Source organism: Cynocephalus volans, unplaced genomic scaffold, assembly GCF_027409185.1.
Source record: "Cynocephalus volans isolate mCynVol1 unplaced genomic scaffold, mCynVol1.pri scaffold_35, whole genome shotgun sequence".
Classification (NCBI taxonomy): Eukaryota; Metazoa; Chordata; class Mammalia; order Dermoptera; family Cynocephalidae; genus Cynocephalus; species Cynocephalus volans.
Genome location: NW_026902463.1, coordinates 3,783,428 through 3,806,693, shown reverse-complemented (window position 1 = coordinate 3,806,693; position 23,266 = coordinate 3,783,428). Strand labels below are relative to the sequence as shown.

General features: G+C 44.9%; 1 pseudogene; it reads right to left on the bottom strand.

Annotated features, from left to right (window-relative positions):
* Positions 1 to 406: 406 nt before the first annotated feature.
* Positions 407 to 20,957, bottom strand: LOC134369113 (histone-lysine N-methyltransferase PRDM9-like; annotated as a pseudogene).
* Between the last annotated feature and the right edge of the window lie 2,309 nt (positions 20,958 to 23,266).

The following is a 23,266-nucleotide window of genomic DNA, read 5'->3' as shown; positions in this document are numbered from 1 at the left end:
TTGGTTCCCATGAGACCCAGCTGAGAGTCCAAGTTCTCCGTGGCCTCCTGGACTCTCCCACCTTTGGGACTGAGAACAAGGTACACAGCCTGCACTGTAGCTTTGTATGGGGATGATGTTTATTGGAACAGGAGGCCAGAAGGACATGGAGGGGAGCCAAGTGGGACATGGAGGGGATCCGCACCCGTCCACAGACCATGAACCCTTAAGGAACCCCTGCCTCCCACATTTTCTGCCTCATCTCTGGTCATGAAAATGGAGGGTGTGTTTGATCGGTCACATCTGTCTCTACACTCCTGGGGAATATGAGAGGTCAAGAGAAGTTCTCTGAAGTTCCCTCAGTGCTGGGTTGTGGAGGTGTGTGGTGGCCACACACTCTCTGTTGAGATGTGGTTTTACTGCTGACTCACTTGCCCTTCCTGCAAACATAGGGCTTCTCCCCTGTGTGTGTCCTCTGGTGTCGCATGAGGTGTGACTTACAGCCAAAGCCTCTCCCACACTCCCTGCAAACATAGGGCTTCTCCCCTGTGTGTGTCCTCTGGTGTCAGATGAGGCCTGACTTGTTACTGAAGCCTCTCCCACACTCTCCACACTTGACTTTTGCAATTCTTGAGATTCTTACCCCCACAGATAACTTGCCTGTGTTCTCTGGATTCACCTTCTGGCCTGTTCTGGACTCTTCTTCCATCTCACTCTCCCTAGAACTCCCCATTTGGCCTTTGGGCGGGCTGGAAAATGTGCTTGAAATCCTCCTGTGCCTTGTCCTCTTATATAAGGGTTGGACCTTTCTTTGGCCTCTTGACCTTCGGCCTCATCATTCCAGCTGTGTGGATCAGGATGTTGCTGCTCCTGATTCTGACCCACTGCACAGAGATCTCCTGGCTGGAGATGTTCTCTTGCAGATGTCTCTGGGAAGGTTGGAGAGGAGTGATTGTGTTCCACATGTTGCCTGAGGAATTTCTGACTGGAGAAGGCCAGAGGGCATGAAGAACAAGGGTGGATCTCTGGCTTTGGTTCCACTGAAAGAAGAAGGTTTTGGTCAGGGGAGGTGTAGACAACTGGGCCATCTGCTTTGTTGTATGGTAAGGCCTGCTCCACTAATCATTCCTCATGTGTTAATACAAGCTGTCTCCCACCGAGCATTCCTTTACAGTCTATTTTTCATTCTGTTTTTGTTTACTACATCTTCCTCAGAAATCTAGAAAGCCCACATCAAAGGCCTTGTCTATGGATCAGCCAAACCAGGGACCTTCAATAGCATCAGAGGCAGCTTCAGTCTTTGTACAGAAGGAACTGCAGTGACTTCCCCCACACACACACTACAATTATCTTCTAGGTCATATCATATCCTCTTCTCTCCCTAATCTCTGGGTACTTTTCCTGATAGAGCATCTGCAGCTATTTTATTCTACTGAGAAATAATAACTCTGGATTACATAGATGGTGATAGAGTTTGGATGTGTTGTCCCCCCAAAACTCATGTGAAAATCTGATCCCCAATATGGCAGTGTTGGGAGCTGTTTGAATCATGGGGGCAGATCCCTCATGAATGAATTACTGTTCTCCCCGGAAGGTGGCAGTAGTGAGTGAGTTCTCACTCTATTAGTTCCCATGAGGGCTGGTTGTTTAAAAGACCCTAGCACCTCCCCCATCTCTTTCTCTTGCTTCCTCTTGCCGCTTGAACCCGCCAGCTGCCTACCACTTTCCACCATGAGTAGAAGCAGCCTGAGGCTCATGCCAGGTGCAGCTGTCCCAGAATCATAAGCTAAATAAAACTCTGTTCTTTATAAATTATCCAGTCTCAGTTATTGTGTTATAGCAACACGAAAAGGGGCTATTATGGATGGACTCATCCTTAGTGACTTTTCTTATGAGGGGAAAAGGATCTAGTAAGTCAGGAACCACTTCGTCTGGAGATGCACAAATGTAGAAGGCAGTGTAGAGTTAAAGAGCATGTGTAAGTACACCTGAGTTTGAGTCTCCCCAGTCAAAGACATCTAATTGAGGACTCTTGTGTACCTGGTTCTCCATCAGGAAGTGGGATTCAGAGTGGTCCAGGCCCCCTTGAGTAAAGGACTCTGGTTCCTGCTGCCTAAACTAGATTATGGATTGCTTCCATCTCAGTGTCCACAAATCATAAAATAAAAATATGTTCTTCCTTGGGTGACACATCAAGTATTCCTACTTGAGGTATTTCATTCAGTCTTAACACATTTCAAATTTAATAGGAAGTTCTGTTTCAATTGTATCCCTAATCAGACTTCTTTCCTCCTGACTCCCATCTTTATCCAACCCACCATCCTCTCTTACCTGGAGACTGATGTGGCGTCTGAGGGGATTACACACTGCAGATTATTTTCTGAAAATTAACTCAAAGTCCACAATTGTTTCCATCTCAGGAAAATCCCCAGTGTCTTGGCAGGAATCATGGGCACTACATGTCCTGGCTTCTGTGTATCTCTCTGACCTCTGCTCTCTTCTCTGCTTCCTTCACCTGGGTGGTCTCAGCCATTCCTCAAACACCCTCACTCTCTCCCGCCTCAGAGCTGTTGCACGAGCTGCTCCTTCTGCCTGGAGACATTTGAGCACAACTCTGAACCTCTCAAATGTTATGTCCTGAGAGGAACCTTCCCTCATGTTCCCTGCCATACCCTCCCTCCCCTCATGATGATCTCTAGGCACTTTTCTGGCTTAGTTTTCTTGAAAGCATGAATGACTATCTCATTTTATGCACATGCCTGTGTGTGTCTGCGTGTTTCCCTAACTCACATGTCAGCTGCTCAATAGCACTTATTCTGATCATCTTGTTCTATCCATATTTCCTGTTCCTCAAACATTGTCTGGCACAGAGTAAGAATTCACATGACAACTAATTGAAATAATGAATGAATGAAAAACAACATATGTATGTTATTTAGAAATACGGAAGAAATTAAGAAATAATTAAAAGAGCCAGAAGAAACTGCCTTGTTGAAACAGCCGGTAGGTGCTTGAGAACTTGTTCTTTGTCTCTAAGCCTGTCAGGACTATATGTTATTATATATTTTGCATATAAAGTAGTTAAAAAAATAAAATGAGAACAAAAAGTTTAAAATATAAATTGTCCCTAAAAGTCAAATGCATATAAAACAAAGCCTTAATTTCAGAAACACCTGATTTGAAATTTTTCTGACTTCAGACTGCATTTTACTCTACTTAACAGTTGTACCATGAAAATTCCCAAGGAGAATTCTTTCTCTTCTATTCTATTTAAAGAATAATAGTGGTGCCCACCTCTCCCTGCCGTGAGCTCTTTCTTCCACTTGCTGTCCCACTTGATACCCAGCTCCTGGCCATATTCATCCCCGTACCAGACCAGCAGTTCACAGCCTGGCCTGATGACCTGGCAATTTCAATAGAAGATCTGACCGTGGTATTGAAAGGCCACCAGGTTCTGCTCCTCATCATCCCGGGCACAGTTCACATACCTGGGGTTGAGGCAGACAAAGGGACAGAAAATAACAGGCAGTGAGTCTCCACTACCTGCCAGGGCCGTGTTGGACTTGTCACCAGATGGTCAAGGCCCCCATGCTGTGACTGGCCATGCCGTTACCCTCCTCCAGGAACCTGCTGTTCATACCTAAGCCTCTTTCTCCAAGTCCTGCTTATGGTGCTCATCCTGCCTGGAATGCTTTTCCCCCCTTGCCTACTTAACCATTCTTCAAAGCCCAATTACAGACTTACCTCCACCATGATTGGCCATAAAACACTGACTTCTCACTTCTCTAAACTCTCAATCGATTTCTACTTATACCACAGAATTTGGTGTTTAATCAATCATGTACTCTGCTTCTAGATTAGCTCACATCATTCTATAATCACCCCAAGTCTATCTTCTTTTGAAAGACCTTTTTCTAATCTCCCATAGTTTACCCAGGTGCCATTCACCTGCCTCCCTGGGTTCCCATAGAAACTTAGATGTTCCTTTGGCCTTGCATGATAATACACAATAATAACAGCATATCCCTATTCTTATCCTCTAATAAAACAAGAACCTTCATGGAAAGGGGCTGGTCCATGCAGCACAGAGGTCCATGACCACCCTGCAGCTCACTTCTCAGGCTTCAGGTTTTAATTTCACTGAAGTTGGGAAGAATTCCTGTCCTCACAGATTAAAGGTCCCTTGTTTTACATTGTCTTGGCCTTGTGTACTTCTACTACAATCAAATGTTTCATTTATGCTTGCAATAGTCCTTCACAAGGGCATGGGTTGTGTGATCTATTCTTGAGATGTACTCCATTTTCTAAACTAGAGTACAGCAAATGCTTAATAAATGCTGATTAGATAAATTAAAGTGTGAATCCAGCATCCCCAATGAATCTAGGCTCCTCAGGGTTTATCCTGGTGCCCCAATTTTGTCTATCATAGAGATTTAGTTTTTTGATTAAAAAATGGTAATGTTTTTACTTTACCTCTTTTTTCCTGGATGTTCATAATAAGAAAGAACATTGTAAGGGGAGCAGAGAGTGTAAAAACCATCGAGGGAGGCATGCTGAGGAGGAAAGAAGCCGAGCTTGAGAGAGATGAGTGTCCCTGCTGGAACCCGAAACCTATTGGCCTTACCTCATCCAGTTGGCCCGAGATTTGTCCTTTCCATCCACATACTCATAGCAGTTTCTCCCCTTGGTGATCTGAGTTTCAGAAAAATAAGTTAGTCATTTTTGGGTTTGATGGGCAGGTAATAATCAGAATTATTTTATTCTACTGTCATCCATGCATTTGAGCCTGCATGGATTCAGCCGCCAATGGTGACACATGCTGTGTACTCCTCAGCATCATCTACACATCTGAGTTGATTTGTCCCGTCAGAGCTGAGGCACCATAGGGAGAATGCACTTTTTCTGTCTCTGTGCCACTTTTCTCCCACTCACCCACTGACCTTTAAATAGGAGTTCCAGGTTCATGCAAAGACCGCTAAGTACACAGATCTAACCATGTTGTCACTATCCATGTTCTAGCATGTAGAAGGTGATGTCCCACCAAAGGCACAGAAGGGATATAGGAAGCCAGAAGACGGGGTTAAGGTAGGCCCTTCTCACCATCCAGGAGTAGCCACTGTTGACTGCCTCTTCATCTTCTGTGATCTGGCTCTCATAGGGGCCAAAGTGCTGACCCAACGGCAGATCGGATGCCTCATTCCATACTCCAAGCCCGGCCTCGGGGATGCCCGACGGCCCAATTCTCAGCCCAGGGGGCAAAGTGAGGGCTGAGTGGTTGGGATGCCCCTTGTCCACTGCACTGTCCTTTACAAATGTAGGGGGTCTATAAGCCAGTCAGCTGTCGATGAAGTAGTCCTGGCATTGCTCACAATCTGAAGGCAAGAGCAGCAGGGATTAGGAAAAGTATAGTGTGTGTTCCTGGATATAAAGAGCTTCAGAAAGAGCCCAGCATTTACATAATTCAGCCTCAATCCTGTACTCCAAGCCACCAGAGTAAAGGAATGATTTGGGTTCAAACAACAAGATAAAATTATTGTACCGGGACATAGCCTTCTCCATGAGTGGGCCAAAAGGGTCACTTACACAGGTAGTCATCATCCTGAGGTTCACAGACCTCTTTGTATGCATGACCCTTTCTCGCAGGCTACACATCTTCATTTCAATCTCCTTTCTCTTGAGTTCTACATTGGAGAAGAGTAAGTGAGTGAAGTTAGGAGTCTGGAGTGTTTGTCCCTGTATCGTCAGAAAATGTGAAATCTCCTACCATCAAATTATTGTCTATCCTTCTACATACTCTGGCTCGCCACCCCTTCACTACCTCTTAACTATTATTTCAGAGAGACTAAGACTCTACACCCACACTGACTACAGATGCATAATTCAATTTTAGTTTCTGGATTCCCAGGATCAGGATTAACTTCCGAAACTTTCTAGTAACAAACCGTTAATTCATGCATTTATTTATACATAAAATATTTGTTGAAGGTGCATTACATATTAGGCATTGAACAAGGGCAGGGATATACAATAAGAAAATGTGGTCTCTATTATCACAGATGGATTTATTGGACACCTTGAATGTATATTTATTTTAGTGCTTTCAAACAATATATGAGCCATTGGTCTTTATCTTCATTTTACAGATTAGCATTAATGAGCTCAGAGAATTTATAATGTCTTCCCAAGGTCCAAATGATTCTACGTGGATTATAACAAGTGTGTGACTTCAGAGTTAGTGTTTGTTCTTACATGTTATTCAATACAGCATCTAACTTCTGGTCTCAGCTTAGTCCAGCTTAAGCACAGGCCTATCGAAAGTCTACGCCACATATCTAGACCATACTCATCAACCTTTCTAAAGGACCTAGAGGGACTAAAGTCCCCAAATTATTTTCTCTTACCCAATTTTTCTCTAGAATGCTGTACGGAGGTACTTGCTTCTGCAGGAGGGGACACTCGTTTCCGGGCCTTCTCTGAGTCCCTTGTGTTCAGTAAATCTGTTGTTCCTGACAATTTCTTCAAAATAGATTCATTATTTAACAGTGATCTGGATATTCCCTTTAATGTTAGAATCACATATTAAAAGACAACATACATTTCTTTCGTTCCTTAGGGCTTGCAACCTGTTTTCACATGCATGACTTTAGTTAATGGGTCAACAATCCCTGGAAAAACTTGGAGTGACTGAATACCAGAGAGAAAGGGAAAGGCCTGTGTGGGCAGGACAGTCTTAAGGCTCTTTTGCTTCAACTTTCTATATATACATGAGAGCGAGGGAGGGCGAATAATCTGGAAGACTACCTGGAGACTCAACAAGGTCTGTGAAAGAAGGAGGTAGGGGCTTATAGGGAAAAAGAGGGGATCTTCTATGAACTAGGAGACATTTGACAGAAGGAGAAAGGTAGGAAAGCACAGAGGGTACAAAACACATCTGGAGAATGAACAGTGAGGTTGGGAAGAGAAGAAACAGTTGGCATAAAGGTTATCTAGACAACTAAGAGAGTGATGCTAAGAGCTGCAAACTGCCATATCCTGGAAGGGATATTTAACTTTGAAATTGAATTAACTAGTTCCTGTACCAATTCTGCCTAAGTAAGGGTGTACTACCAGCTAATTCTATTCACTTTCCCGATCCGTAAATTGGCATACATGCTAATTCTTAATGGTACAGTGAACATGAAATGTAATAACGCTCACCAAAGTGTTTTGAGATTAACAATTTCTCTTATAGTCTTGACATCAATTTTCCTCCTCAACCATCTCTACAGTCAAAATCTAATTCAAAGATATTATCTTCAGCACTCTCTGACCCTGTTACCTCTATTTTAATTTGAAAAATTTGGAATTATTCAGAAAACACTGAGGGGGTCATCAAGGGCTCTGAGTTGGGCCTGGGACTCCTGAGAATAATCAGGTATGGACCAGGCTCTCAAAGAGCTCGTAATACAGAGGTGGCAGGCTATACAAATGATTACAAACAGCATGAGATTTGCCTAGTTCGGGCCCAGAGGAAGGAGCAGTTAACTTCTTCCTACAGGGATGAGCATTTAAAATCAGTACCAGGATACATTTCTACTGAATAGTGTAATATACATGAAGTGCTAAGTCATTCTCCTATCTGTTGTTTCTCAATCAAACTTCAAACTTCTCAGGGCTAGGAGCAGTCTTCTCACATCCGAATGGGTCCCTTATGAGAGAGTAGGAACTATCTCCGTCTTCATCTGGGACCAGGCACAATGTAAATTGACTGTATATTGCCAAGCTCCCCTCAGACTGTCTTAGCGTATATCTCACTTAGCACATCAGAGAAGAATCAGGTTGAAATAATCAGTCAGATGAATAATGTAAAGGTGTATGAGTAAGGCAGCATGAACTTTACAAAAGAAGAAAGTTTTAATCAGCTCTTAAGTACTTTAGGGAAAGAAGGAGTATTGGATTAGACTGAACCACTACTGACTGTAATGTCAGGCATAATCTAACATTTCTGTACTTCAGTTTTCTCATCCACAAAATGGTTATGCTTATAGTACCAACTTCATAGGGTTGTTGTAAGGTTTGAGTGAGTTTATTCACGTACAATGCTTAAAATAAAGTCTGAAATATTGCAAAAATAAAACAAGCAGTAGTGATTATCATTGCTCTTCTTATTAACTCTTAAAAGGATGATGTCCGCCATTGTGCTAAAGAGATCAGAAAAGGGAGGCAGCAGTCCTACGATACTGTGCACATTCTCCTTCTCTTACCTGTGTTTGGATCTTACATGAGGAAGATTGTTGTGTCAATAGGATTTTTCAGGTATTCACCTTCTGGTGTTTACTCTGTTCCACTCTGAAGACCACCCAAGGAGGATTGACCAAAAGGTGATGAGAAATCAGTGTTTTGATGGGTAAATATTTCCAAGCTCAGAAGATTCTCATTAGGGACAGAGAATTCTGAACTAGAGAGTGACAATTCCAAGTATTATCCAAGGGTGATTTGAAAATGGTTTCTGAAGTACCATGAAGACTTTTGCTTCTATTGGAGGCACTGCTAATTTTCTTAAAATGTTTTTTAAAAATAGAGCTCTGGATCTTGGTGTTAACACCACACTCTAACCAACTGAAGTAACTGGTCACCCACCAAAAAACAAACAAAACAAAACAAAACCTCATCTGTGCTTCATCTTGTGTTGACAAGGTTTCTATTACATTTATTTAAAAAAATATATATATATTGACTTGACTTTCATGAAAAAACGCTGAAGAAAACCACACAATGGAGGGAAGGACAGTCTCTTCAAGAGATGGTTTTGGGAAAACTCGATCACCATATGCAAAAGAATGAAGATTGACCCTATGTTACACTACATACAAAAATTACATCGAAATAGATTAAAGGCCTTCATGTGACACCCAAAAGTATAAAACTTCAAGAAGGAGACATGGGGGAAAGCTTCAAGAAATTGAGTTTGGCCATGATTTCTTGGAAATGACACCAAAGCATAAGTGACAAAAGCAAAAATAGACAAAGAGAACTATGTAAAACTTAAAAACTTCTGAGCACCAAAGGAAACAATCAAGGAGTGAAAAGGCAACCTACAGACTGGAAGAAAATATTTACAAACCATATATCTAATGAGGGGTTAATATCTAGAATATATAAAGAATTCCTACAACTCAGCAAGAAAAAAACTCAGTTAAAAGAGTGGGTGCTATGACTGGGTTTTTTTCCTCCAAAATTCATATTTTGAAACCCTACTTCCTGGTGTGATAATATTTGGAGATGGAGCTTTCGGGAAGTAACTAGGGCTAGATGAGTTCATGAGGGTGGGGTCCTCATGATGGGATTAGTGCATTTTATAAGAAGAGGAAGAGAGAGATTCCCCCCAAGAGGTGGAAGTAACCTAAATATCCATTAAAAAATGAATGGATAAGGAAAATGTGGTATAGAAATACAATGGAATATTATTTAGCCTTAAAAAATAAAGAAACCCTGCCATATGCTGCCACATGGATAATTCCTGAAGACATTTTACTAAGTTAAATAAGCCAGTCACAATAAGCCAAATATGGCATGGTTCATTATTTGAGGTATCTAAAGTAATCAAATTCATAGAAACAAAGTAGAATTGTTGCCAAGAGCTGGGGCAGGAGGAAATGGGGTGTTGTTGTTCAATGGGTATAGTTTTATAGTCATGCAAGATGAAAAAGTTCTAGCAGTTTCTTGCACATCAGTGTGTATATAGCTAATAATATGAAACACTCAAAAACTGTTAGGAGGGTGAGTTTATGTTATGTGATTTCTTACCACAATAAGAAACAATAAATTGACTAAGATGGGGATTTAACTGAATCCAGATAATGATGTGTGACAAACCGTGGGGTTAGTCATTTCTTCTTCTAAGACACTTGATCCAATGGCTGCACTATTATGAGATTAGGGTTAGAAAGCTCTTTGGTGGATTTACAGTTCAATTAAGGTTTAGTTAAATTGCCCACTAATTAATTAACAATGTTTAGTAAAACCAGTCTTTCTTTATGACTTTAAAGAATGGTAAACTTTAAACGTATAGAAAAGTACAGAGAATAATGCTGGAAAAGATAAATCCACCACCATGCAGTCCCATTTCAACATTCTGCCACAGCTGATTGAGATGTTTTTATTTCTACTTTTTATTTCAAAATTCAAAAGTAAAAATAAAACAAACAAAAAAGGTAACTATGACATAGTGAAGCCACCTGCCAGCCCTTCCTCCTTCTCTTGTGATGATAACTTCTGAGTTTGGTATTTCTTACTCACATTCAGGTTTTTATACTTTTAGCACTTATTACTGTATCTGTAAATAAAATATGTAATCATTTTACACGTTTAAAACCTTTATATGAACAGCCTCTTACTGTATATACTCTTTCGCATCTTGCTTGTTTGTCGAACATTTGTTTTTGAGAGAACATGTTCTCCTTTGTTAACTCCTAAGATAAAGCCGAGACATCAACCCAGGCTGGTTTCAGGAGGTCACTTCTAATTCCACCTGGCCCCTCACCTTTCTGACTAGGTATCCATTCTTCATCGGAATCCTCAGTGTCATCCACATGGAGTTTGGCCTGCCTTCATTGACACATGAAAGCTGTTCGAGGGGCTCTAGAAAGAAGCCAAATCTTTGTCCTAAAAGGGAAGAGGTGGGAGGAGGAACAAAGGGTGGTGGCAATGGAAAGCACCACAAAGCCAGTGTGGCTCAGCATGGGCTGGGAGAGTCTTGAACAAGGTCAAGATGTGAGCTCTGCATGACTAGTGCCGACACTCAGCCATACCCTGACAAATAAAAAGAACAAAATTTCCCCTCCAGATTTGTCTCCATACAGAAGGGAACTGTGGGCAGATGCAGCCACCTAAGAGAGAGCCATAATAATACAGGGACAGAAGACCTGTTTTCTATTTCCCAGGCTGGTCTGCAGCCAGCACTTGGAGTAACCTATGTTAATCAGTTCATTATAGTTCCTTTTCACATTCCTATAGCAAATTTTCTTCGATTCTCCCATCTCTGCCCCTTCTTCCTTGGAGAAGTATATCGAAATGCCTTTGAAAGCATCTTTAGCCTAGAGAAAATAACATAGTTCATCAGTGATTTACTGTATACATCACAACACCGAGTGGGGCCTTTTCTTCTACCTTGTAATCATAACAAGCAGAACACAGCCTGGGGCCTTGGGGTGGTCTCTGTGAAACATGGATAAAGACATTTGTTCCCGCCCTCCCCAGATTGTGTCCTGTTTGAGAGGACACAGCATTTTTCTAGCTCTCCCCAACACAGAGAGTTTGATTCCAGTGTCCTCTTCTCTCCCATGTCCCAGACGGGACAAATTGTCCCCACTCCACGCACATTCACAGCCAGGGTCACACAGAGTTGCAGGCCATGGGTCTGTGGCCCCCCAGACACCAGCTCCTGTCACTCGATTCCCCTCTCCATCCTTCTTACAGATCCTGCTTGGAGCCCAGCTTGACTTCCCCCACCTCTCACCTTGGGCTTCTGCCCTGTACTCCCTGCATCTCCCTCAGGGGTCTCCTCCCGGGACCTGTTGGGGCTCTCGGTGCTGGGACAGGCTGGCAACTACCTGCTCCAACTCCAAGGTTGGGAAGAACCCTTGAGTCTCCCAGCTACAAGGCCAACGTTCCTGTGGAAAGAGATGGTGCTGAGAGGAGGCCACAGCCCAGACCATTATGCACAGCCAGGCTCTGTCTTCTCCACTTGGCCATGTTGTCCAGACCAGGAAGATGTGGAGACCTTGCAAGAACTGGAGGATGTTGGGGAGGTCTGAGGGCTATCGATGGGATAGGGGGAGGGTCTCTGCTGGCCATGACAGACCACCTAACATAAGCTGTACTGTTTCAGTTCCCCTGCATCTTGACGCGTCTGAGGAAGGGTGGCAAAGGTGCCTGAGGGTCAAGGCTCAGGTATCTTCGAGGGGAGTCCTGAGATGTGAGGGCTGGGGGAGGCCCATGGAGACTTTGAGGCCCCCTGACTGATGGGACTCGGGTCAGACTCACCAGCTCCACTGAGAGGAAATGAACATTTCTCATAGGAAGCTTCTGGGATCTTCAACTGGAGATTCTGGAAAACTGTGGGAGTAAAGCAGTCTGGATCTCTAAGGAGCAGCAATCCCACAGGCTGAGGAGATTGCGGGTCTCCAAGGCCAATGAGATTTGGGGTCTCTCAGGCTGAGGTTCTGGGGGTTTTGGGGTTGAGGGGATTTGGGGTATCTCAGGCTGATAGTATTTGGGGTTTTTCAGGACAAGATTTTGGGTCTTTCGTGCTGAAGAGATTTGGGATACTCAGGTCGAGAGGCTTTGGGATTCATCAGGTAAATGGAGTTTGGGGTCCCTGAGGATGAGAGGATTTTGCATTTTTGAGGCTGAGGAAACTCGGGGTCTTTCAGGCTAAGGAGATTTGGGGTCTCTCATTAGGGGGCATTAGGCTCTCTGACACTGACGTTATTTGGGGGTCTTTGAAGCAGAAGGACGTTTCCAGGCTGAGTAGGATCTCTGAGCTCGGGGAAATTCAGTCTCTCTGTGGCTGCGGTATTTAGCGTTTCCCAGGCTGAGGGGAATTGTGATTACTCAGGCTTAGGGTGTTTGGGCTCTAAGCATTAGAGGATTTGGCGTTCCTGTGGGTGAACGGTAGATTTGAGGTGTCTGAAGCTGAGGTGCATCGGGGTTTCAGGCCGAGGGGGTTTGAGGTCGGTCCAGGTTAGCGGATTCGAGGTCTCTTGGGGATCAGGGGATCTGGGGTTTCCCAGGCTGAAATTTGAAGGTCTCGGGCTAAAGGTTTACAAGGGTTTCTTACTGCACGGCAAAGACTTCCCGAGTTCCTGTCAGTCTCCCTGGCTTTCTCCTGCCCCGCTGCCCACCCTGACTGGCGCCCGCTGGGATCCTCTCTGGTTGAAACGGCCACGCAGCCACCGGTACCACCAAACCACCTATCAGAGTTGTGACCCAAACGCTCCCGCCAATGAGCGATCAGAAGGACATAAAGGGGCGGAGAGTAGGGAGGAGCCAAGCCTGTCAGTCACAGGCTCCCCTCAGTCCTAGGCTCGGGTGGTAAGGCGGGACCTGGTCTTTCCCGCCTTGGGGACAATCCACCCCAAACCTCAGGGACTGGCCGCTCTGGGTGGATCCCTGAAGGGGTGATTGGATTATAGCACCATGCAGTAGTGAATGGTTTAAAAATGGTGGTGAGTGACGTGGTTCTGAGGACTTTAAAAGAAGAGGAGAGTCTGTCTCTCTGCTCTCTCTCTCTCTCAGCTTCCACCATCTTGCAGCGTGAGACCCCTGGGTCACTGTTGCCACCACAAGATGGACTTTGGACTTCCCAGCCTCAGAAACTTTCGCAATAAATTTCATTTTCTTTATAAATCACCCAGTTCAGGTATTTTTTTATAAGCAACAAAAACAGACTAATACAGCAAGCTTTTCTCTCAGGCTCATCTTTAGGCTTCAGGTAATCCACAAGAGAAGACTTGAGCAGATGTAAACTGCTCGTATAGTTTTGACGGTGTAACAAAATTCTGAGCCAATCTGAAAAGAACAAGACAGCATTTTTTTTATTTGTCCTGTCTTACATTTTGTTCTGGGCACATAAAGAAATGTCTCCCAAATTACTGCTTAATGGAACAGAGACATCAGTGATTGCACACGACAAATATGGTCTACTCAAAACAGTTTTGAAAAGTAAGTTTAAAAAATCGACTATAATGATCAGAAATAAACCATGGTGAGGGAAAATAACGTGTTCTCCAAAATTACTACATTGCAATAATCATAAATTCCAGGTTTCAAAAACAAAACAAAACAAAAACCTAACAAACGGGAAAACTTTTCAAAGCATGCAAAGAAACATGAAAGCACTTCCCATTCACGGGAAAATAGTAATGATGATGATGATGATGATGATGATGATGATGATGATGATGATGATGATTTAAAAAATGGTGGGTGGGGACTCCCAGTCAATGAACTTATTAGACAGTCTTTAAATCACCCAAAACAACTGTCATACATATGTCCAAGAGGTAAAGGGAATGATGCACAAAGAAATAAAAGAAACCAAGGGAACAATGTCTAACCAAATAGAGATTCTCAATAAGGAGATAGAAATCAACAGCTCGAAAACCATAACATGTGAATTGACACCTTCACTAGAGGTTTCAAATGAAGGTTTGAGCATGCAGAAGAAAAAATCAGAAAACTTAGTTAGTTCACTTGAAATGATCCTGTATGACGAGCAGAAAGAGAGAAGAAAGAAAAAAATAAACACAGCCTAGGAGACTGTGTGATCCCCATAAAGCAAGCCAATTGTATTAATCCACTTCTGTTGCCGATAACAGAAAACCTGAAACTGAGTGATTTATAAAGAATCAAAACATGTTTCTTACAGTTCTGGAGGCTGGCAAGTCCAAGGTCCAGGAAACATATCCGGTGAAGGCCTTCTTCTTGGTGGTGACTCCACAGCAATGCAGGCTGTCACAGGGAGAGAATGGGTGAGCAAGAGAGCTAACCTGCTCACTTGCTTTCCTTCTAAAGTTGTCAGAACCACACCCATGATAACTCATTACTTCACGGACAAGGGCATAGTACTCACAATCCAATCCCTCCTCAAAGACCCTATCTTGCAAATATTATAATAGTACTTCCCACTCTCTTAGCACTGTTACAATGGAGGTCAAGCCCCAGTGAGTTTTGAGGAACAGTCGAAGCCCAGAATGACAGTCCCAGAAGAGAGGCTAAAGAGAAAAGGGCAGGAAAACAAACAAACAAACAAACAAACAAACAAACAAAAAAACATTTCGAAGAATAATTGCTCGAACTCCCAAAATTCTTGAGAAGACATGAAAGTTCAGATAGAATGTTCTTTGGCTTAGAAGCCTTTAGACCAAATTATCTCTTCCTGAAGCCCTCACATTTCTTCAACACCCAGACCCTGTAGGCAGAATAGGCTCACACTGTTACCTGCCCTTTCTGAATGCCCTGTTTAGTTTATGTCCCCCTCTCACTTCTCTGCAGGAGGTCAACGAGAATAGAGATTTTTTGACAACTTCTCATGCAATGACAAACCCATACATAAATAGCTTAGAACAAACAAATCATAAAGAAATTGTGCATAGATTAAGGTTTTTAAAGGAATAATCCAGTTAAAAACTGGAGGGGCTGTGACCATCAACTCCATTCACCACTGCACTGTGTTTACAGAACACTTACAAGTAAACCTGACAAGTAAACCCAAGATTCCCCCCCGCCCTTGAAAACGACCTGACACATTCCCTTCAAAGCGTTCATTCTCTTCTGGGGGCGAGGGGTAAAGGGGGCAGAACTAGGAGGCATAGTTGTTACTGACTTTTCCGAAAGCCTCTCTTATGTGATCCAAGTGGGATTTATGCTCCTCGTTAACTTCAGTGAGTGCACAAGCTATCCCTGTTTCTAAATATGTAACAAGGTTAGTTATGCCTATAAGTAAAGCATTTCCGTGACTCACAAAAATAACTCACAGATAATCTCAGTTAGAAGAGATAGACGGATTTGATGCAGAAATGGAGAAAACAGCCAAATTCACTTGGAGACAGGCTCAGACACAAACTATATATGAATGAATGAACAAACGGTAACAGTGGCAGATAGCAAAGCAAAGAGATGAAAATATTGAAACCACTGTAGAGATGTGAGTGTTCAGTTTACATCAGCAAGGATAAATGATATCAGATGATAAAAGTATAGGCAGAGTCAGAGGAAGAGACACACACTCACACACAGAATGAGAAAGACACCTGGTGAAATGCAGACACTCAATTTGAATTTTAAACAGAGAATACCAAGACACTGATATCAGGAAAAACAAATGTGGTTTAGAGATATCAAGTCAGAATGCTCACAAATTAATCATGTGATTATGAGGCCCACATGCACTGATACTCCATGGAAGGAAGCATTAGGGAAAATGTACAATTTCACACTTCTTTTGGTAACCCCAAAACAGCGGGACCATGTGAAAGCAGTAATATGACTGAATTACACCTATGAGTCAAGGACGAAACTCAGGAAGCTGCATTCTCTTGGGTGGACATGACCAAGCCACTAGGCAATAGCAGTTTAGTCAACAGTAGACAGCTACGGTTTTGCTAGACCCTCCATGGAAGTTCTCCTCACATTTCACTCCAAGAGCAGCTACAGTTAAAACTGGCAACCAAGGGCTAGCGGGAGATAAGTATTTCGAGAACCCTTTCCTAACCTTTTCTCCATTCATTAAACACTAAGTAAGACCCCTAAACTTGCAGCTAAATACTCAGAAAAGGGCACACAGAAATCTGCTGACCTGCTCTCATGCAGGGCTTCTGGAACTGCTCTCTTTTACAAGCACAATGGAAGATAGGTAGCAGCACATGGCACCGGAAAAGGTTCCTGCTGTTTGGATCAAGATGGACCAAGTTGCTTAGAAAGCCTGTCCCGTTCTTTCCTTTTATGTTAACCTTATGCACAACATGCTGAAAACACCACAGAAAATGAAAGGTTTCTGGGTTCCTAATACGGTGTGGGGTATCATTTACTAAGACAACATTCTCACTGGAGTATACCAAGAAAGGAATGTACTCATAATGGCTTACCTATTTACATTTTGGGATCTTCACCTAATACACAGGGTCTTGGGTAAAAGCTTAGACCATCTGAAAATAGGAATATTAAGAATAATGTCTACATCTAGGATCATCTAGGGACAGACAGCACATGGGTGAAAGTCTAGCAGTTGTATATTTAACCACTCCACCTCCCTGCTCTGTTTATATTTTTTGCCCAAACTCAGTCACCTGGAAAAACAACGGGACTCACATACAACTACAAGGAGACCCGCTTTTTCCCAAAAGTTTATCTTTTCACTTAGTCACCTTTGCCAGAAACAAAGCCACACCTTCACTGCCTTCCCTCATCCCTTTGTGTCCTTTCCCACAGTCCCTTCATATACCATATATTCCCATTTCTTAAAATGTTGCTGGGAAGCCTGGCCCTGACAGGTTGATTGTCCCAGCAAAGCACTGTGCATTCATCTACCTAAGGATGACATTTGGTTCAGAAGAGAAACGAACTTTAATATTTCCACCTTGAATTCTCTTAACGCACAAGAGAGGATATTTGGAGGAGCCCTGTGCAAGAAAATTTCACCCTGATTATCTTACTTCTGTAATCACTAAGTCCTTTCCTTGAACTACCCTCACATTCCTGGGAAAAACAAGAAGTGTCAAACTAAACTGTTTCTCTTTCCTTTCTTCTTTCTCCACAACCTCCTGCTCTGTGGGGAAGGAATAAAAAAAGTCCTCAGACGGAATCCCAAACCTTGGTGTATCTGCTCTCTACAACTTTATAAGCCCAGATCCTCCACAGACTGACAGTTCCTGGACAAAGAATTAAAAATCCCACATGGATTTGACCTATGTAGAATCTCACCCCACTCCGGTACACAAGCACACACACAGAGACACATATGTTTGATGGTGTTTATTTCTCCTTCACACCAATCCGATTTTATCCAAGTGTCTTGCTGTCTGCATTTTTCATCACCTGACCGGCTTTTCTTTCAATCCTGAGCATGAGAACACTGTATCTGAAGTCACTTTTTAGAAGTTCTGCTTTTTTAGGTAAAGTCTGATGCTCCGAGATATTCAACTCAAAAACTTGGAATACTCTAAAACACACAAACACACATAAAAACTCATTTTCTCTGAAAAATGTTAAAAATTGCTTTAATTATGCAAAGTCCTGCCCAGGAAAAACTAGCCCTTCCCCGTTTGTGACCTCTTCAATTTCCCCTTACCATGTGTTAGAAATTGCTCTCCGTAACATCTGCCCCACTGCCAGTGTTCTCTGTATGAGTAGAATAAGCTAAGGAGATAATTAAAAGAAAATTAAAAGACACTGATTACCAAAATGGAAAATTGATGAGAGAAAGGAATGAGACTGTACAAATATTCATAGCCTTTTGTGGAAAGGGTGAAAGGAGGAACATTTGATGAGCCAAAATTTAAGGGGGTGGAGAAATGACTGAGGGTGGGGTTGGCTGTCATGGAATTAAGTTCAGAGAAGTAAAGGATTGAGCTTTGCTTCTGTCCAAACGACTCCGGACACTGACTATAGTGCAGTGGGCTTAAGCTTCCCCAGCTATAACTTGTTTTGCAGTGCAGTTTCTCCAACGTTCCTGTTTCATCTTGATGCCCTGGGTGACCTGGTTTGTGTCATTCCCTGTCTTTCAATTTCTACACTTGTGAAATGAGTGTCCAGGTACCTAAAAACATGCATTTCAGCCCCTACTTCCTGAGCTGCTCACCTGCCCTCTCGGTTCCCTGTCCAGGCACCTGCATCCTCATGTGGTACCGCAGGGGATTGAGCCATAGGTCTTTACAGATGATCTGTTAGGGGAACCAGGACAGGACCGCTCAGGGTTCAGACACCATTCCCAAGAAGGCTGGGAACCCTCCCTGGTCATTTCTGAATTTTCGCAGTGAGGCCCTACCTCAGCGATCCTGTTAGATCCTGCAAAGTTGTGGTCAGAAAACCAGTTGAAGAAGTTAACACTGCTGTTGTGGTGCCTGCGGCTATAAGCCTCATGTTCATAATCCTGATACCACTGAACTGGAGTGGAATGAGATGCCCTGTATCCTGCAGGGAAGAAAAGTATACAGGAAGGGGTTGGAGCATGCTGACGATGATAAACCCAACACCTTCACTACCCATCCTGGGATCCACCTCCTACCGGTGACATTAATGAGATATTCCTTAATAATCACTTTATTCCGGAAGTACGGGTTGTTCCGAAAGAACAACATGATCTTGCAGCAGTGAATGGGATGCCTGATTTCCTCCACCTGTCATGACAAAGTGGAGAAGGTTAAAATTTCTCTTCAGGTCACCTACCCTTTTCTGTTTGCCTGAAAGTATTGCTTCTCTTATCCTTCCCCGCTCAACCTTCCAGCCTCAGTCTCACTAGTTCTGACCTCCAAGTCGATCATGTAGCTAAGCAAGTCTTCATCTTCATCGCTGATCATGGCCAACATCTCGGGGTGGTTCACAATCTGCCTCAGGTCAAGGAGCCTTTCCATGCTACGGAAGTAGGCGCTAGAAGCAACTGAGCATGTATAAACAGCTAGGAGAGTGTGTTGCGCAGGGGTCTCCCACACCTCACACATTGTGTCTCCCACACCTTATGCACCGTGCCCTCCCTGCCTTTCATGAGACACACTCAAGGCAATGGGTGCCTTGCATGGCCTTAAATGGGAGACTGTCCACGCTGACACAGGGAGGGGCTCCTTTCTGAGGGATGCTGAGCTCTATGTGTCCCTGATGTACTAGGGGCAAAAGTGAATCTGCTTGTATCTAAGTATGCACTTTATCAGCTCTTACTGACTAGGGTGGGAATTCATACACTTTCCTACAGCATTATTGTCAGCAAAGCCTGTCCTTCAAACACTTTTTCTACATGAGAACTCCTTTGTGATATTCACGACACTGATCCAGAATGACTTCTAATTCTCCGCCCCAGTTAGTGTCTCTGTGCCATAAGTATTTGTATTTGCACGAGTGTGGCTGCAGCTCCGTCTTCCCTCAGTCTGTACCTTCCCCCACAACCCCCAAGTAGATGTTTTCCAGTACAGGAATGGAACACTGGTCCTTGGTGCTATCAGTTCCATTCTCTAAACAACTGAGCAACCGGCCAGAAAAGCCTGTATATTCTCATGTTGAGCTGTCCCGTGGATCGATTGCTATTACCCTTGCCCATGCTCCTACTGGTCAGTACAAAGCGAGATTCAAAAGGATACGGCTTTGGCCCAGAAGCCAGGGATGCCCTGGATGATGGCCCTTCGGTGACCGAGATGAGTCCTGCGTCTCTGCACCAGGTTCTGCCTCAAACGAGCAAAGGCCCTCCTGGCTTGGTTGTTCACGGGCTCCAACTCTAACTGAAGGGCCTCCAGTGACTACAGAGGGGATAAGGACAACATGGGGCTCCACAGAGTCTGTGTCGGGGTCTTCTATTCAAGCTTCTCCTCAGGCTCTACAAGTTGCATCAGAGTTTCCTCCCCCAGGTCTTCTTCCTGAACTTTTTCCTCAAATTCCTCCTCCTCCTCTTCCCTGTCAGGCTCCTACACCACCCTCTCACCGTCCATCACGTGCTGCGCCCACTCCCCCTTCCACTGCTCCTGCTCCTCCTTCTCCTCGTCCTGCTCAACTGCCTCCACCTCCTGAATAACATCCACCAACACAAGCACCACATCCTCCTGCTCCTCGACTTCTCTCTCCCCTTGTCCCTCTTCGGATTTCCCCTTCTCTTCCTGCTCCTCCTGCCACTCAACGACCTCCGCCACCGCCATTACATCCACAAGCACAGCACCACGTCTTCCTGCTCTTTATCCTCCTGGTCCTCGACTTTTCCTTCCTCACACGCCTCTTCCGGTTTCTCCTCTTTCCTCCTCCACAGCGACCTCCACCACCTCCACTGCCTCAAACAAAACTGGTGCCACCTCCTGCCCGGTCGCCGCCGCCTCCCTCTCTGCCAAGGCCTCGCTTTCCTGCACAGCTTCAACCCCGGTCCCGGAGGCCTCCTCGGGCGTCCCACCCAACTCTGCCAGGGTCGCACACCCCACGCCATTACTGGCCTCTGGCGGCTGCTCCCCAAGAGGCCTACCGGCCCCTCCCTCCCCAGGGCCCTTTCCCACACCTACCTTTATCCAGGGTTCGGCGGAAGCCCCTTCCTCCCGGGAGCCCGCCTCACTCGCCATGCTGCCCTGGTCCTCAGCAGGCTCAGCTGCGCCGGGTACGCAAGGTCGAAAGCCTTGAGCTGCACACCCCCAGCAGCAGCTAGAGAAGCCGAGCCGCAGGCAGCTTCCGGCTCTGAGAACTTCCGGGAGCCTCGCGGTCGGTCACGGCATTCTGCGCATGCGCAGGACTTTGGCCCGCTCTGCCGGCTTCATGGCGCCAAGGCACCCAGCCACGCCCAGACCTCTACTGTGGGTCCACGGCCAATGGATGAAGAGGTAGTGGCTGTCACGCAGGATGGCCCCGCCTCCCGTACTCAGGCATCTGGGGCACAAGTGCCCCGCCTGCGAGCCCTGGCCGTTGTCTCTAGGAAGCCCTCCAAGCTTGCCCGGTGCAGTGCACACACACAGCCGGTTTGCACTTTGTAAAGTCCAATGAGTGTTCCACTCCAAAGTCCATGCCTGCGTCTTGTGTGGCACCGAACCCAGACAACATAAAGTACTTAAGGACACGAAGTGGGAGCATTGGACAGTACTGGGTATTTCAGTTCCAGCCCACAGACAGAATGAGGTTCTCTGAGGGTCGGGCCCATGTGTTGCTCTATATGATGCTGCGCTGGATTTCATCGGGTCTAGAGGCAGAGAGCAGTACTGCAAGCCCTCCCTCAGGATTAGGAAAATTAGGGGTCTCAGAAATAGTGCACGATTGTCTCTGCAAGTATCAGACCCACTCCTCCTCAGTGCCTGGCACAATGGAGGTGATTCAGCAGAATGTCCGTCCGCCTGCATGCACACATTTATGCAATGCCTTCCCAGAGACTGAGAGAGCAAGCCGTGGCCTCCTTTCTACCAATGGCAGATGGCCACCGGCCGTTTGTGCTTTGGAAGAAAGGAAGTCGTGCGCAGGTATGTAGGTTCCTCTCTTCGGTATGTATAGTGGGTCGGTAGGTCAAGGGTGTCGTCCAGATCTCCTACACCCTTCTTCCTCGTGATCTTTCTCTTTACTCCCCTCCCTGTTGGGTAGAGGGTACCGATCGTGGTTCCCCATGGGCTGTGTTGAGTGACTGATGTCACTGTCTTGTTTTCTAGTGTCTCGATGGAATTGTACACGGGCACCCCCTTGCTTCACAACTGTGTTTTCTGCCCTTCCTTCTTTATTCTGGTAACCTGGTTTTGCACTTTCACTTGCACAAGTAGACTCCCGGGCTACCTCTTGCAAAAGAGGCAAGGTGAAAGTGACCAGGGCAAAGAGCACATGAAGTACACAGTAAAAACTGCCTGGGACCAAGTTGTGTGAAGTCCTACCCTGTCCTTCGACCCTTTTGATGATGACAGAGTAGCACCAATTAGTACACCTGTACCACCACATCCTTCTTTCTCGATGCTGCCTGTCCTCAGACACCATGCTTGAGCCTCAAGCACTCTCTGGTCAATCAGCCTCTGAGTCCAACTTTTACTTCACGACGCTCACATGTTCCCATGGTTTTCCCTGAACTTCCCTGGGAGTGTCCTCACACCAGCTGCTGTGTGAGCCCATGTCTTCAGTGGCTTTTATTTTCTCTAACAAACGTAGAGGAGGCCCCTGGGAGCCAACGAGCTCTGAGATGTTCTCCTTTGCTCCTGACATGCAGAAATGTAAACTGTCTAGGTAAATATCAGGAAGGGGATTTTGAGGGAAGTAGAGTCATGCAAGCTTGTCGAAGCATTAGGTCATCTGAAAGTGAGGAAAAGAGAAGGCATCCTCCCCTCCTGACCGATGGAGACTTTGCACTGCACACTCATGGACACCGCATGAGAGTGGCTGTCCCGGGAAGTGTCCATGCTCTGGGGATTGTCATTACTGGTCTCTTTTCCAGGAGCGAACATTTCTTAGTATGCCTCCTGGTCTGGGTGGAATGTGAACGCCCTCTTTGATTTCTTTGTAAGAGTCACTCCTTTTTTTTCCTAAAGTGTATGTCTTATCTGGACATTACACCACCAAAAGCAATCCGTGAAGCCTAAACACGTGAAATCAATCAACCACCTACCAGAAACATCTTGGTTCATTGAGGTATGAAAGAGTTCCCCTTTATCTCAGTGAAACAAGGTGAGATCTACAAGTCACCCTCAGACGGGCTGCAGAATAATGGTGACCAAGATGAGAGAAAGAGCAGTAAGGGCATGTGACACAGAGTGCTATGGACATCTTGAACTGAAAATTTTGACATGCAGGCATAGAAGACGCGAGACTCATCGAACAATACACCTAGGGAGATCAGGTGACACCGTCTCACTGACACAGACACTGAGAGAGAGAGAGGTAGAGAGAGAGAGAGAAGCAGAGACTGAGGATATGAATGGACGAGTACGGGGACATCCTCACGTGCACGGTGCACTGTAAAAGAGTAACAAGAAACACCTCATCGAAGAGGACACGAGGAAAGGAATTGTTACAGAGGGAGTGAGCCAGAAAACTCACAAATTGATCCGGTCATTACCCCTGGATTGTGACGGGCTAGGGCCCATTGGAACTGGCATTGAAGAGA